General features: G+C 41.8%; 1 long non-coding RNA gene across 1 annotated transcript in view; it reads left to right on the plus strand.

The window, feature by feature from the left end:
• LOC141765265 (uncharacterized) overlaps positions 1–14898 on the plus strand; it is a 60784-nt gene extending 45886 nt beyond the window's left edge. Inside the window, exon 3 of the long non-coding RNA XR_012593429.1 lies at positions 14616–14898. This is a non-coding gene — a long non-coding RNA (uncharacterized LOC141765265). The remainder of the gene's footprint in view (positions 1–14615) is intronic.
• Positions 14899–15191: the final 293 nt, after the last annotated feature.

Raw genomic sequence — 15191 nt, forward strand, 5'->3', positions numbered from 1 at the left:
TGGGAAAATAGAGTCCAAGTTGAAAAATAGGGACTTAACCTTTGAAGTTTTAACTTTTAAACCATCTAGTCTTCGTCTGCTCACTGTGACCCAAAACGTGCTGAAAGGTGCTAGCCTTGTACATGCACATGCACGTGCACGTACAGAGACACACACAGACACACACGCACACACACACCAAGATGATGAGATAAGGCCCTGGTCCTAGACTACAATTGTGAGGCCTTGTAGAGACAGGAGAGTTCCATTAGCTAAAGCAGCCGAGCATGGCCACTGCTGGCTCATCACTATCTGCCACCCCATCTAGTCAGAAGTCTGGAGAGAGAGGGTGAGAGGAAAAGAGAGAGAGAGAGAGAGAGAGGGGGGACGAGGTGCAAAGAGAATGAAAGTGAGGGAAGAAAACAGCACCAAGAGAAGTTCTGAGGAGGGAAAGGAAAAAGGAGGGAAGGGGGGAGGAAAGCAAGGGAGTCGGAAATAAATCAGTGAATATCACTTCACACATCACAGCCTATTTGGTCAGCACATGATTAGTCAGCATACATGGTACAAAAGAGCTGAGGGACCAATATATTTACCATTAAAGCAGTGGTTTCATGTTTCACTGTGATTTACGGAGGTTTAAATAGCATATCATTCCCCAGTTACTCACCATATTGTTAACAATATATCAATGCTATTGCGCTCTTATTGGAATCTAACTAGACATATAGAACAATTACTCATGACGCTACGGGGCTTATTCTCGGGATGCTCATCATGCTGGAGTTGATTAAGTTAGAGAATGTGTTTGCCTGACTGTTTGTCCATCTGCTTGCAAAACAATTAAGCACGTGCCTTGGTTTCCTCTCCTCTCCTCTCTTCTCCTCTTTTCTCCCTCCTTGTGTTTGGTATCCTCCCGGGAGCCAACTTCTCTACCTCCCTCCTCATTTCTCCCCCTCTCCTCCTCTCCTTTAATTCCCTGCCTGCGGAACACTGAGAAAAGTGCTGATGAACAATTAAACATGGTCCTTCCCCAGGGAGGCAAGGTCACTGGTGTGTGTGTGTGTGTGTGTGTGTGTGTGAGAGAGAGAAAGAGAGAGAGAAAGAGAGCGAGAGAGACTTGGCAGAGGTACAGATATATGCCAGACAGAGGGTAAAAAGCTGAATAATGTTATACAGTTTGTGTAGGCGTTAGAGCACTGGTAATAAGAATATTTTTTGTCCATAACTCTGACCGGGCAGTGAAAGATGCAGAAGCAATAATTCATAATAATAAGAAGTGTCATTGTGTGAGCATTGAAGGTTAATCACTGATCATTCATGTTGGCATGAGAATGATGCAAATGTAACCCATGTAAACTCAGTAAACACTTGCATATTTGCTGGGTGTACAGTGCAAGCTACCAGTAGCACTACTCGATCACACACAAGTGTTTCTTCTGCACTCACCGGCCATTTTATTAGGTGCACCTTGCTATTAACGTGCCGAACCCCTTTTTGCCTCCAGAACTGCCTTACACATGCTGCGTTTTTTGTGCCCTCAAATCCATTTTTGTTAATGTACGCGCTCAGTGCGAGAGTGATGCCGTCGAGGTGCGCATGCGTTCCCAAGTGTCTATTTTTCGGGGTGCGACGGCTGCACCCTGGGATAAAAACACAGTTCAACTTTTGGAACACAGCAGCGCCGCCCACGTCATTTGATGAGGAACAACTAATCACAGCCGACAGTAAATATGGAGGAGAAATTAATCATTTTAGTGCAGGACTACCCAGAGCTTTACGAGCTGTCCTTAGGACTATTTTACCTGCTTCACCCTTTCCGTCCGAGGACGTCTCTACATCCGGTTGAAAGGTCAGCCAGAATGACTGTGTTTAGTGTAGTCAGTGAGGCTTTCTGCTAAATTACAGTAACTTCATCATCGTCGCAGCACGCAGGTTTTGGTCGCTTACTAACGGCAGGTGCGTCAGGAGCGCAGCCTCCCAAGCACACTGGGGAGAAAAAATAAAAAAAGCGTCACGGCTGGCGTTCCACGTGTTTAGACGCGGCATGTGTACGACCCTTTATTTCTTCGTGGCATAGATTCAACCAGGTGCTGGAAAATTTCGCAGAGATTTTGGTCCATGTTGACATTATAGCATCATGCAGTCGCTGCAGATTTGTATGGCTGTACATCCATGATGCAAATCTTCTATTCCATCACATCCATCACAGTTGACTTTACCATCCCGTTAACTTCACTGACTAGCGTCTCACGTGACTCACAGGACTAACGATACTAACGACTCACTTGACTAACGACTCACAGGACCGACGATACCGATGAGTCACGTGACTAAAGACTGACATGACAAAATAAGTCAACATTACAACATTAACACCTGTCTCCTGATTGAAAGTTTTGTGTTTGTTTGCTCAAAGCACCGCTGTGACGGCCCGTCCACACAGGCATCGTTTTTTTTTTATTTCGGCATCCATGTTAACAGGTTAGAGCAGCCACGCGGCCGGAGTGAGCAGCGCGTTCTTTAAGGGTGTTTGCATCCATATTGGGGCATCATAGTAGGAATCATAGCTCTTTTTAAATATAGCTGCAGACTAAGCAGCAGCAGCAAGCAGCATAATGGTCCCGAGAAGGCCACCGAGGAGTGTCGTAGTGGACTGTTCAGTCACTTGACCTCACACTATGAGCATGTGTTTCACTTGCTGAAGACCAGACTGAAGGGGAAAAAAAAACTGAAATAAGCAAGTAGTGAAGATGACTGTAGTACAGCCTGGCAGATGGAGAGACAAGTGTCCCGATATCTGTGGGTTGCAGACTTTAGAGAGTCACTGACTGCAAAGGATCTCTATCCAGATATCAAGCTTAATGTATTTACAGTCCCAATACATAAGAGGTTTTGAGCACCACTTTCACTCCACCATCACATCACGGTTGATATTTCTTCATCAGCTAAAAGGACAAAGGGTCACTGTACAGTAGAACAAGCTGGGATTGAGCAGTCTAGTACCTGCAAGGATTACATCTATTTCGTACAACGATGCACCTCACGATTTACGTCAAATGCCAACATTCATTGGCAATGCAGAACACAGTGTGACCTTTATGTAGCAAAGGGGATAGTAACCGCAATCCTATCCAGAGAATGTGTTTGCCTGACGGTTTGTGCGGGCTTATACATTCTCATACCATAACCTTAAGCAAGTGTTTTAGTTGCCTAACTCTCGACATACCTTACACTATACTAGTACTTGATTGTAGATTCCTTTCCTCATCTTACAATGATAATCACAAAGACATCACTTCACGGCCAGTATGGACTGAGGAGTGATTACAGCTACCAATAACTCTTTTAATGTATATAGGGGCATGTGATTTTTGTATTAAGACGTGGACTCGTAAAAATCCGAACCTCTCGTTTAAATCTGCAATCATTTTGTTCATTTGGGGACAGAAACTAACTGTGAACACAACATTGACGTCCATTTGACGGATATAAGTCCAATATTCACTATCTTTTAGCTCTGTTTTGGGTCTGCACCAGTCGCAAAGTATTCTATAAGAGCGGTGAGAGTGCACCAAAACAGTAAAGTTATCGGCCGGACAGCTAAACAATGAGCTGAAACTTACTGTAAAGCTCTGTAAAGCCGAGGGGAGCCGCTGATTCAGGTGATAATTCTCTTTAGGTTCATCCCAACCAGGCGGCAAACTCCGGTTCTGAAAAGTTAACTTCTCACTGGATGTATTACCTCGGTAAACATTGTGAACATGAATTTATGTTCTCAAGTCTTCTTCAATACGGCATAATGTTCATTGAGTAAATTATGTCCTAGGTCCTATTTAGAGTAAAATAGACGATAAAGCAGGGTACATTTTAGGGCGTGGCTTTCACAGTTTGTTTTCAGTTCATGAAAGTTAATTATAACCTTTTTGGTCCCCTTAAAATGCCTTCAGCATTTGGTTGTACTTAACTCCATCCTCTCGTGTCAATTCTGGTTGCAAAAAACAAATATGGTGACGGCCAAAATGCTGAACTTGAGGCTTCAAAACGGCAGTCCACAAACCAATGGGTGACGTCACGGTGACTATGTCCACTTCTTATAGACCATTTTACAATCGTAAACATAAACATTCCAAATGTGTCCCAGTTTAATTCATGTCGTAGTGTATGTGAATGACATAAGCTGACAGGAAGTAAACCTGGAACCAAGCAGTTGCCATATAATTCCATTCAAACCAGTCTGCATACAGTCTATGATTACTACACTTTCCCTGCTTTCACATTGTTTTCACGTAACACATAATCATTAACTAATCATTGACTAATCATTATCTACTCTATACAATTTGATAGGGAGTTACTCATTAATTAATAGCAGTTAGTTCCTCATTTGTTTCCCAGTACTCACATTGTTGTGTACCTTATTGTTTAGACCATTAAAATAGAACCTGATTGATTTATATTAATACTAAATAATTTCAAACCTCATATGCAAAACAGTCATTGATATACATGTGCAAACACACACACACAAACACACACAAATGCTCACTTTAAAAATAAACAACGCTTATGACATCACAATAAGCGAAGAGACAATCATGACCATCTTGCAACGCCGCTCGCCGTCTCTCTCGGGATTCGTCAGCAGCGGGGGAGTGGGTGGAGTTCAAAGCCGAGTAAAAATAAAGAAACGAAATGTAAACTGCAGAACAGGGCATTCTGGCAGTTTCCTCTCAATCACCGTCTGGCGAACCATTATTAGCTGTCTCTGTGTGTGGGAAATCATTAATTTTAGAAAAACAAAATATGTCAAGTTTATCCCTGGGGCCAGCCACTATTTCTGTGTGTTCAAGAAAGGAAGTGTTCAATGTGATGATATCCTGAAGGCAATTTGTTATTTATTAATTTCCTCTCATGCATTTTATTTGAGCTGTGGGTTGAAGGGGGAGCTCCAATTTGTACATAAATACATGGTCTATTTACAGCCCGGGCAAGGTAATACAAAAATAAATGCTCGGGGGGAAGGAAAGGCATTTAATATCACCGCTTTTTAAGTATATTAATTATCTGTGCTTTAGTGTGTCGCCTCACATTCAGGATAACTTCACTAAATTTGATATCTGCAGCTCTATTTGTATGCCTCTCATGGAGCCATGTTTGCTTCCCTGCCATCGCCTGTTGAATGCCAGCCCCACCACCTCCAATTTAGCCTCAACGATATCCATGTTTTCTGTCACCTTTGGAAATCTTGCCCTCTACCAGATCCCCTTCATCACTGCTGACAAGACAATGGCGACTGCCGTCCAGAATGCCAAAGATTTAGCACGACTCTAAACCCACAATACAGCCTGGTAAAACAAATTCAACATCAGTCTTTTTCCCCGCCAGAGACTGTGTCCAGCTCCTCGCTCAAGTTTAGTCATCTCCTGTCTGGACTAGTGCGACTCCCTCTGCGGCTGCACTCCTTCCAGCCCCTACAACTCATCCAGAACGCCTCAGCACGCCTCGTCTTCAACCTCCCCAGACCCTCCCATGTTATCCCCCTCACACAGTCCCTCCACTGGCTGCTTGTATTGAATACAAAATCCTGCTGCTGGCAAACAAGGCTGCAAAGGGATCCACACATGCACACGGCCAGGCCAACACACACCAGCATGCTCCGCTTTTCAGCCACTGCTGGCCATTTAGCGCGCCACTTTTGATTCATTCCCAGTCTGGCTGTGGTTCCAGTGGTTCCCACTGGCTGTCTCCTTGCCTCTCCCATTTCCCTCCCCCCATTCTGCAATTTATCCTCAAGTATCCTGTCAATCCATGTTTCATAACTATTTATTGTAATTCTAGCCTCTTGGTAGGATTTTGCAAATTCTACTGTTGCACTCCAATTAAGATGCTCAGAATGAGAGCGTCAGTCAAATTAATGAAATGCAAATGTCAGTCTTTCTGCCTGCCGCTGTTTTTCATTCCGTCTCCTCTTTTTCACGAGCGTATGAGCGTGTTGTGGCAGCACTGAAAGTACATCTGAATATCAAACCTGGAGCTCGCTAAGCCTTCATGTTGGTAATTGTATGCTTCCTACCCAGAATGTGGCATACATGTGTGTCCACGGGTGCATGTACAGTTTTAAGTCGCTCGCATTAACCCGGCGAACCACAGGCGTGGGGAGCCTACCTAAAGGCTTGTTAGGCGTCTGAATTGTTGTGCGTGTGCATGGATTAGACACACACATCACGGCATGGATCGAAGCACTATAAGGTGACCATAAAACTTGGGCTTGATTGCTCACTGCCTGCACAATAACCTTTAGATAGAGTTGGCAAAGAATCACTGGCTTCATAGAGCCATCTGCCCCATTTGCAATTTCTTCCACAAGGCGTGAGATTCTTTGTGTTCACAGGTTTTTCCTGTAAATCTATATTATGTGACAACTTTCACTTGGTGTTCTCCTTATTTATAAGATATGTGATAACCCTTATGAGAATTTAAAAGTATTGACATCTCACATTTTTTAGCCATTCTAGCAGCACGGTTTGACGGATGGCGATGTCGGTCTGTCTGTAGGTCGGTCAGTTTGGTCCACACTGAAATATCTCAACAACTAGAAGATGGATTTCTGTAACATTTTGTACAGACATCCATGGTCCCACAGTATATATATATCTTAGAAACCTTATCTCATGGGAAGGTGTATAAAGACCACGACATTACAAAGACATTTTGCGTGTCATGAGTACACATTTTAGCGTTATCACGTGTCATTTGTCCTCCATGCAAACATGTTTTAGGCAAGAAAACCACTTAGTTAGGGTAAGGGACATGTCATGGTTGGGCTTAAAATAAGTAAGTAAACTAAGTAAAACATTTGCGGAAACAACTACGGAAAACACCTGACAAACGTCAACAATAATACGTGACAAACATCACTAATGTAACTTAAAACGTATAACAAAACACTGGTTAACAACAGTCTCGACATGGGTCTCCTGGTTAAAAGTCCAGTGTTTGTTGGGTCCATCCACCTCCCTATCCGCCCACCATAAGTGGTCTGTCTTGCTTTTTATACTATGTCATTAACTCTGTAGCATTAAAACATGGATATGTTTACGTTGCAGTAAGTACAGGATACATGGTGCACAAAAGACATGCAGAGATCAAAAAAGCAGTAAACGCTAAATGCCTTGCACATTATCGTGGTATTTATGCCCCTTTTCGTGCAAACGGGGTGATCTTAAGTTTATCTTTCACACCTGTAGTCCGGTTAATTTGTTCCGGACCAAGGGTAAACATTATACATTGTTGCATTTTAGTTCTGGTCCAGTTCCTGTTCACACTGACTTTTTTGTACAAACAAACTAGAGGAGTAAACATGAAGTTATACAGACTGACAGGTAACTCGTTGATTTGACTGTTTTGGTGATTGCCATCCAGCATCATCAGGACCCACGTGGGGAAATCAAATTCCAGTGAGTGACAGAAGTTTATGCAGCACTTTAACGCTCCCAGATGACTGGTGCGAACGTCGGGGAGTCGCATGATCAGCGTACTGTGGGATCACTGTCACACACTTTTTTTTATGGAGCTAATGAACTGACAGAGTACAAAGCGTCGGATACAAGCACAGCAGTTTTAACAGGTCTTGATCTACTAATTAGGGAAAATTCAGCAGATGGATTTATTAGTTCAGCTTTAGAAATCATGGTAAAATCACATATCTGCTATCATAAAATCCAGTGGTTGGTTTGTTTGTTTTCACACCACAAACTGACCACACCAGAGTCTGCTTGAAAGTGGACCGTTCATTTCTTTGGTCCGCAGGAGGGTTCGATTGACGGCTTTTACAACAATCCAAACAAACCGCACTAACCAGGCAAACGGATGTAAGTTTGTTTTAACCAAAAGAAAGCTTTGTCATTCTGGTGAAAGTTTCCTTAAGGACATTGGTGATCTCCTAACTTTTCCTCTAGCGCCACCATGAGGTTGACATTTGGTTTTCTTTAGTGAATTGTCTTGACTACGATTGAAAGGATTGCCATGGAATTTGGTACATGCCCCCCTTAGAATAAATCACTTTGGGGATTACCTTGCAAGGCAGCTGGATTCTCGTGATATCACAACATCACGTGAGAATCGCAGAATCACAAATCACACCATCTTGTCAGGATTCAAGTCATGTGTTTGTGTCCGGCAAGCCAGATCACGGACCAATCAGCGCCCTGTGAGGAGCTACTGGCAGCAACGGGCGTGGCTTATTTGTGTGTGAAGCGACCATTCATTCAAAACAAAAATGGCATCTCCATCAGTTATATCAGAAATGGAGGCGATGTTTTCGCTCTTGTCCCGATTGGCTTCGGCAAGAGTTCGATTGACAGATGGTTCATCCAATCACCTGCCTAGTATTTTTAGCAAGTGCCAACCCTTTTCCTAACAGTCTCCAATGATGACTTCTCAGATGGTTCTGTGTAACAAATCATCTGGCGTGTCAGGTTAGGGATTCCTTAACTTTTGCTCTAAGTGCCATCATCAGATCAAAATTTAAATTTAATCCAGTTGTTTGGTTTATGGCCAAATACCTGCAAAACTACTGCCATTCCTATCAGCCTGTACTGTTTGTGCTAATTGGTGAAAATGGTAAAAGATTAAATTATAGCATTGTCATTTTGAGATCATGTCTGCCTAAACACAACATTACAGAGGAAGCAAGAGGTAATATGAGAGAAAGACTGTGAGCTATTCTTTGTCCTTGAGTTTGAAAAAAAATTAACTCTCCTCCCTACATCTGCCTTACCCCGTTGCTGAGCAGCAAAACAGCTCCACATCTCTCACTTTTTTCCCCCCACTATTTTCCTTCTGGGCCCGCCGCGTTCTCCGAAAGCGAGCGAAAATACGATATGGACAAATGAGGAAAGAAATAAAGACAGAGACAGGTGTAGACGGGAGAGATGGAGAGATGGATAGAAGATGGGGAGCGAGGTGAAAGGGGAAATGGAAAGATGGATGGAAAGATGGATGCATGATTAGGTGGGAGGGTGGGGAGTTAGTGGCATCTATAAATAGGTGAATGAATGGATGCATGGCTGGGTGCTGGGCTGAATGAGTGGATGGATGGATGAATGGATGGATGGTTCGAGAGATGAAAAGCCTTGAGGTAAGGAGAGATAGCTGAAGATGAATGAATACAGAGCAGCTACCTCTTCTCACTTCACTCCATTTTCTTTCCTTTACTCCTGCTCTCCCTCTTTTCTCTCTCTTGTTCTCTCTCGCTCTCTCATTGTTTCGGTTATGCACTCTTTCTCTCTACCTCTTTCTCCCTCTCTTATTCTGACCAGATGAGTAATAGCTGTGGCGCTGTGGCTTGACTGATTAATGCACTCGGAGCCCAGGGAGGTGGAGCACAACAAACAGACGGAGGAGGGAGAAAAAAAAGAGCGAGAGGAAAGATTGGAGGGAGAAGAATGAGCGAGAGTCAGAGAGGATGAGTGTGTGTGCGTGAATGTGTGTGTGTGTCCATGTGGTAGAAACCCCAGTGCTGCCATCCGGAAGCCGCCGCACCAAGTGGTTTGATTCTCAGAGGGAGGTACCCTTCCCCTCATCAGTGGAAGTGTTCTCTCTTTTCCAGTTTACAACAATCATGCTCACTCATACTGTATGACCAATCAGCCGGCACTGGGATCCCTGTGAGGAAACGGATGGAGAGAGACAAAGTGACAAAAGAGAATAAAGTCAGAGGAAGGTATAAGACAAAGTGAGAGGGAAGTTACTGTCGTTTTTCCACTCTCGGGTTGATGAGGTCCAAACTAACGTTGTTTGCAGGACACACAATCTCTGTCACCTCTTCCTCTCCCTATCACTTTCCCTTCATCTCCATCTCCATCTCCATCTCCATCCCATCTCTGTTAGGTCTAATGGCTTTCTTTCGGTCTTTCTGCACTCGTGGTAATGATGCAGTAATGATGCATCACGCAGCGAATCAGACTCCCCCTATTTGTTGATTGTTTTTGCTTTCAGACTATTGAAGCAAGGCACTTCAACCTGAGCTTTGACATGACATCTTGGAATCAACCCATCACAGCCCAAAAGGTTAAACCAAGGATTAATGAACTGTGACCGAGATGTAAACGTCACCGTCAGTAAGCCTGTCGCAAACTCGATTTAGCTTACAAATCCAGACCTTCTTTGTGTTTAAAGGTAAATGCCACTCGGAATCACTTTACAAGAGAAATGCATCATAAACTCATGGCTGCTGGCTGCAGTTATTATTTTTTTACATTTTTGAACTTTTGTTGTCTGTAATATGGATATAACAGTGATACTCACTAAGACACAACAGACACATTTTCTGTAATTGGTCTTTCATTCATCCAGAAGTATAACAAAATGTTTAAACATGAGACGATATATCTCCAACCAGGCTGAGGGTATACACCATAGACTATGTATAGATGGACAAAAGTGAAGACAACATATTCTGGACACGGGAGCTGCCATTTTTGACGTCATTACCAGCACGATCTCATTCGAACTTATAAACTGCCGCTTTGTCACGCCCCTTGGCCTGAATTTCTTTATCGCATCAAAACCACTACAGTTAGGTTTAGGAAAGAACTTCATGGTTGGACTTAAAACTACTACGTTTGTACAGTGAAAATGAAACTGAAAGTTGAGAACACGGTAGACGAACAAACAGCTGGTTGAAATGTGAAAGTGGAACTTAACGGTGGTCAGCAGACAGCTCTGGTTTTGTCATGGGTGCATTTTCACACGTAGGTGCCAATGGTTCATGGGAATTACAGTAGCCATTGTTATTGTGACTCCACGGTTGGAGTTAAAGAGTCAAGGATGCTGGGATAACGTTTGTTTTTGATATATCACCAATCCATTAGTAGGCTAATGACAGTCCACGGAAGTCTGTGTTCGGAGGAGGCTGTGGTGTTGGATGGATCAAACAAACATAATCTCCATCAAATAGAGTTTGAGGGAGGAAGTTTTTGTGTCCCCTATGAAACCACAAATTAATCACACATTTTTTATCTGTTCAAAATGTACCTTAAAGGGAGTATTTCATACTCGTATCACATGGGAGTGGGCAATTATGCTTGCTTTATACAAATGTATGCAATATTTATTATTGAAAATCAATTAACAACACAAAACAATGACAAATATTGTACAAAAACCCTCACAGGTACAGCATTTAGTATAAAAGATATGCTCAAATCATAACATGACAAACTGCAGTCCAACAGGCAACTACAGCTGTCAGTGTGTCAGTGTGCTAACTTGACTATTACTTGCCCCAAACTGCATGAGATTATCATAAAGTGGGCATGTCTTCAAAGGGGAGACTCGTGGGTACCCATAGAACCCATTTTCATTCACATATATTGAGATCAGAGGACAAGGTTTCATTAATGTGTTAAAGAAATTAGTGGTGTTAAAACGAAAACGAACGTGTTATTATGGTGTTAACAGCCCTAATAATAATATAATAAGTAAAAAGTCAACAAACAGCACATGATAAGCTTTGCAGCACAGTAGCTTGGAGGCATTTTGTACAGCTACTTGAGATGAGTGAGGAGGTAAGAGTTTGCTTAAGGCCACACTGACACGATAACTGTTGATGTGCATGTTGGAAATTTAAGAGAATGACTAGGGAGACGAGACAAAAAAGGTAAAGCACTCTTCCATCCCCAATGTGCCGAAACAATGTTCTTCCTCCAAAAGATACCTGCACCTGCACCTCATTAACACACTTTGTGCGCATTTCCCGTACCTTCCTTTCTGAGTTAAATTTAGGATGAGAAGTGGTTCTTTGATTAGGGGATTGTCATTGCTTCCACACATGGCTTAAATGCAGTGTATCCTTACTCCTTTATTCTGTTGCTTCATTGTTGGACTTCATGTAGAGAATCCAGTAAGTATAATTTCTGAGGTTTCAATTTTAATTCAATTCAATTAAAAGCTTTTGTAGTTAAAAGAAGAACAAAGACACGGTACGGTTTAGAAAGAAATTATTTAAAGGCAATGGTTGTCTGACATGAGCAGCGCCTTTCATTTCTTGATTCTGATCCAAAATAGAAAAATTGTCTTTGAGGGTAGCAACTTTGAAAGTTACTGTTGCTTTCACAGTGATATCTCATTTTGAAACAGCGAGTGATGGAGCCGGATAAAAAAGAGTGAGGAAATGTCAAAACTGTAATGTTGCGCTGCGTGATAAAGAATCAGTGAAGTCCACCAAATAATCTAAAAAGAACTGTTGTATAATATGTGTCTTGTTTTTTAGCCTGGCCTTGTGGTCCTGTGGTGGCCGAGGCAGCTGTGCATGCATCTGCTGTTAAGCGGGGGCACGGTTACCCTTCCGCCGAAACACACCATCACAGAAGAAAAAAAAAAACAGATGGAAAGTTGAGTGAGAATTTCTTTGTCGTTCTTTCTTAGTCTTCTTTTGTTGCCTTCATTTTTCTTTATTCCACCATCTCATCGATCCAACCCTGCCCCACCTCTCTGTCTTTCATCCTCTTTCATCACAGGAGTCTGTTTCACATGCGCTGGTTTCACTCAGAAGCACCCTTTTAACTGTTAACCTTCATTTTCTAACTCCACAGATCCATCATCACTCTGGCTATGTGTGAGCATATAGAATGAGTGTATACAGTACACTGTTTCAAAAGGCTGTCATGACATTATGGACCACTTGGTGGCACTGTGGTATTTGGAGTCAGACAATAAGCAATTTTCACTGTATTCTTTTTTCTTTTTTTTGTAGTTTTAATGAAGGGGCACAAAATTAGTGGAGGTGTGAGAGGGACGGGAAAAGCAAAAGGAGTGAAGTAGACAGGAAAATTGAGGTTGGGTGAGGAGGGATGGAAAAATAGAAGAATGGTTGGGAGCTCTGACATATCCAGAGACACACAAAGAGAGAAAGAATGGGAAGAGTTCAGACATATTTGCAACATAGCCCAACCCTCATTTCCATGCCTAAGCCTCACTGCCTATTTTACAGTACGAGGGATGCTGAAACCTGGAGTAATAGAACATAACAGCAGCACATAACCACGACTACCCGCTGCTCTCAAAATGCCAAGTCTCTAATAAGAGCTTGTGCTAAAGCTCCCTTTTATGGCAGATATTGCAGAATAAGAGCATGTACTAAAGCTTCCTTTTATTGCAGATAGTCAGATGCGGTGCTCTGCAATTAGCTTTCCTTCTGTGTCTCAATTCCAAAGAGATTGAAAATAGCGATAATGATCCTCCATTAATACTTATCACATTCGTGATCAGTGAGCAAGATTTCATGAAAAAAAAAAAAAAAGAGTTTGAATTCAACTTTTGCCTTTTTTTTAGTCTGCATTTATCTGCGGGAAGTTCAGAGAAGTTACGCATACTCATACTCAAACCCGTTCACATCCATCAACACTTACAGTATTCTTAAATAGTCACAGAGTAGTTGAGAGAAGCAGCTAACGTCACTCGCTTAAGTAGGCAGCAGTTTAGGTTGTTAGATGGTTGGTATTCCATTCCTTTAATCACTAGCAGAAACCAACCAATTGAGCAAATTATTAGACTCTCTGTGAATTGCTCACAATGGCAGGACACTAAAAGTGTGAAGAGGATTTGAAATTAGGTATTTTGTGGGCCACTACATATGTATATATGCAGCTGTGTTTGTTTTATAACATGTAAAGTTAAAACTGTAAGGCAAAAAACCAAAACACTAACTCAGGTTCGGGCAAGAAAACCACTTAGTTAGGGTAAGGGAAAACGTCATGGTTGGGCTTAAAGGTCCCATATTGTGCTAATTTTCAGGTTCATACGTGTATTTTTTGTTTCTACTAGAACATATTTACATGCTGTAATGTTCAAAAAAAACTTTATTTTCCTCGTACTGTCTGCCTGAATATATTTGTATTCACTCTCTGTCTGAAACGCTCCGTTTTAGTGCATTTCAACAGAATTGCAATGGAATTGCGTTGCTAGGCAACAGTTTGGGTCCATGTTTACTTCCTGTCAGCTGATGTTATTTAAATACACTGCAACAGGAATAAAAACTTGGAAACATTTAGAATGTTCATGTTTAAAACTGTGTAATGTTCTACATTGTATAATTGTGACATCACAAATGGACAGAAATCGGCTTGTTTCAAAGACACAGTTTCTGAATACGGGCTGTGTGTATGTCTCCGTATATAGAGCGTTTTGATAGTTTAACAGTATGTATGTAGTACTTAAACCTGATTTATAATAAAAAGACATGAACATCTCACTTTTTACAATACGGGACCTTTAAAATAAATAAGCAAACTAAGTAAAACATATATGGAAACACAACTACAGAAAATACGTCACAAACGTCAATACAAAACACGTGACAAATGTCACTAACGTAACCTGGTCAACAATTTTCAAATGAATTTCAAGAAAGTTGTATTATTGATATCTACATAGGATTGCTGCTAGTTACAGGAATGCCAACAAGCAGGTCGAGAAAAAAATAAAGGACAGAAATTGTTTATAACTATCTCTGCCTGCATTGTTGTGGTGAAACATAAAGGATCAGTAAAATCCTTAACCAATACAATTTCTTTAAAAAACTTTACTGCAAAAAACTGTAGAAAACCATATTGTCTTTTTTTCTCTTTCAGAAAAGCTGCTGCATTCAATCACTTTAGGCTCAACAAGGTCCGATGATCGGGGGACACGCTAGCCCTGCGGATGATCCTCTTGTTTCCTGACACTGGCTCTTCTGTACGTCAAAGGCTAACAACAATAAAACAGATGTCATAGCGCAGCAAAATAGACAGCAGACCAAACTCAAACACACATACTGGTTTAGCCTCTGGCTAAATGCTGTCTCAAGAAAGACACCACATCAAAATAAAAATAAAAATACAAGTGTTGGGGCATGACCAGCTGCGAGGGAGCAGGGCGGTGCTTACTCAGCACAAAAAGTTATGTACTGTAGCCTGTGAGATTAATGATTGAAGATCCACATTGGCCAAACCCGCTAACTTTCGGGAGGACAGCTTGAGCTTTACTGTGCTCTTTATCTTCTATTGACAGATGATAGATAAAACTGTCAAATTTGTCTTTAATATGTGGAGAACCATTGTCTGGTATATTTTGGATATTATTTGGTATTTGGTGTAAGGTTGTATATCATATAGGCTTCTTTGGCACAATATATTTTGCCTATAAACTGCATAAACTGGTTGTTCAAA

Source organism: Sebastes fasciatus, chromosome 3 (assembly GCF_043250625.1).
Source record: "Sebastes fasciatus isolate fSebFas1 chromosome 3, fSebFas1.pri, whole genome shotgun sequence".
Taxonomy (NCBI): domain Eukaryota; kingdom Metazoa; phylum Chordata; class Actinopteri; order Perciformes; family Sebastidae; genus Sebastes; species Sebastes fasciatus.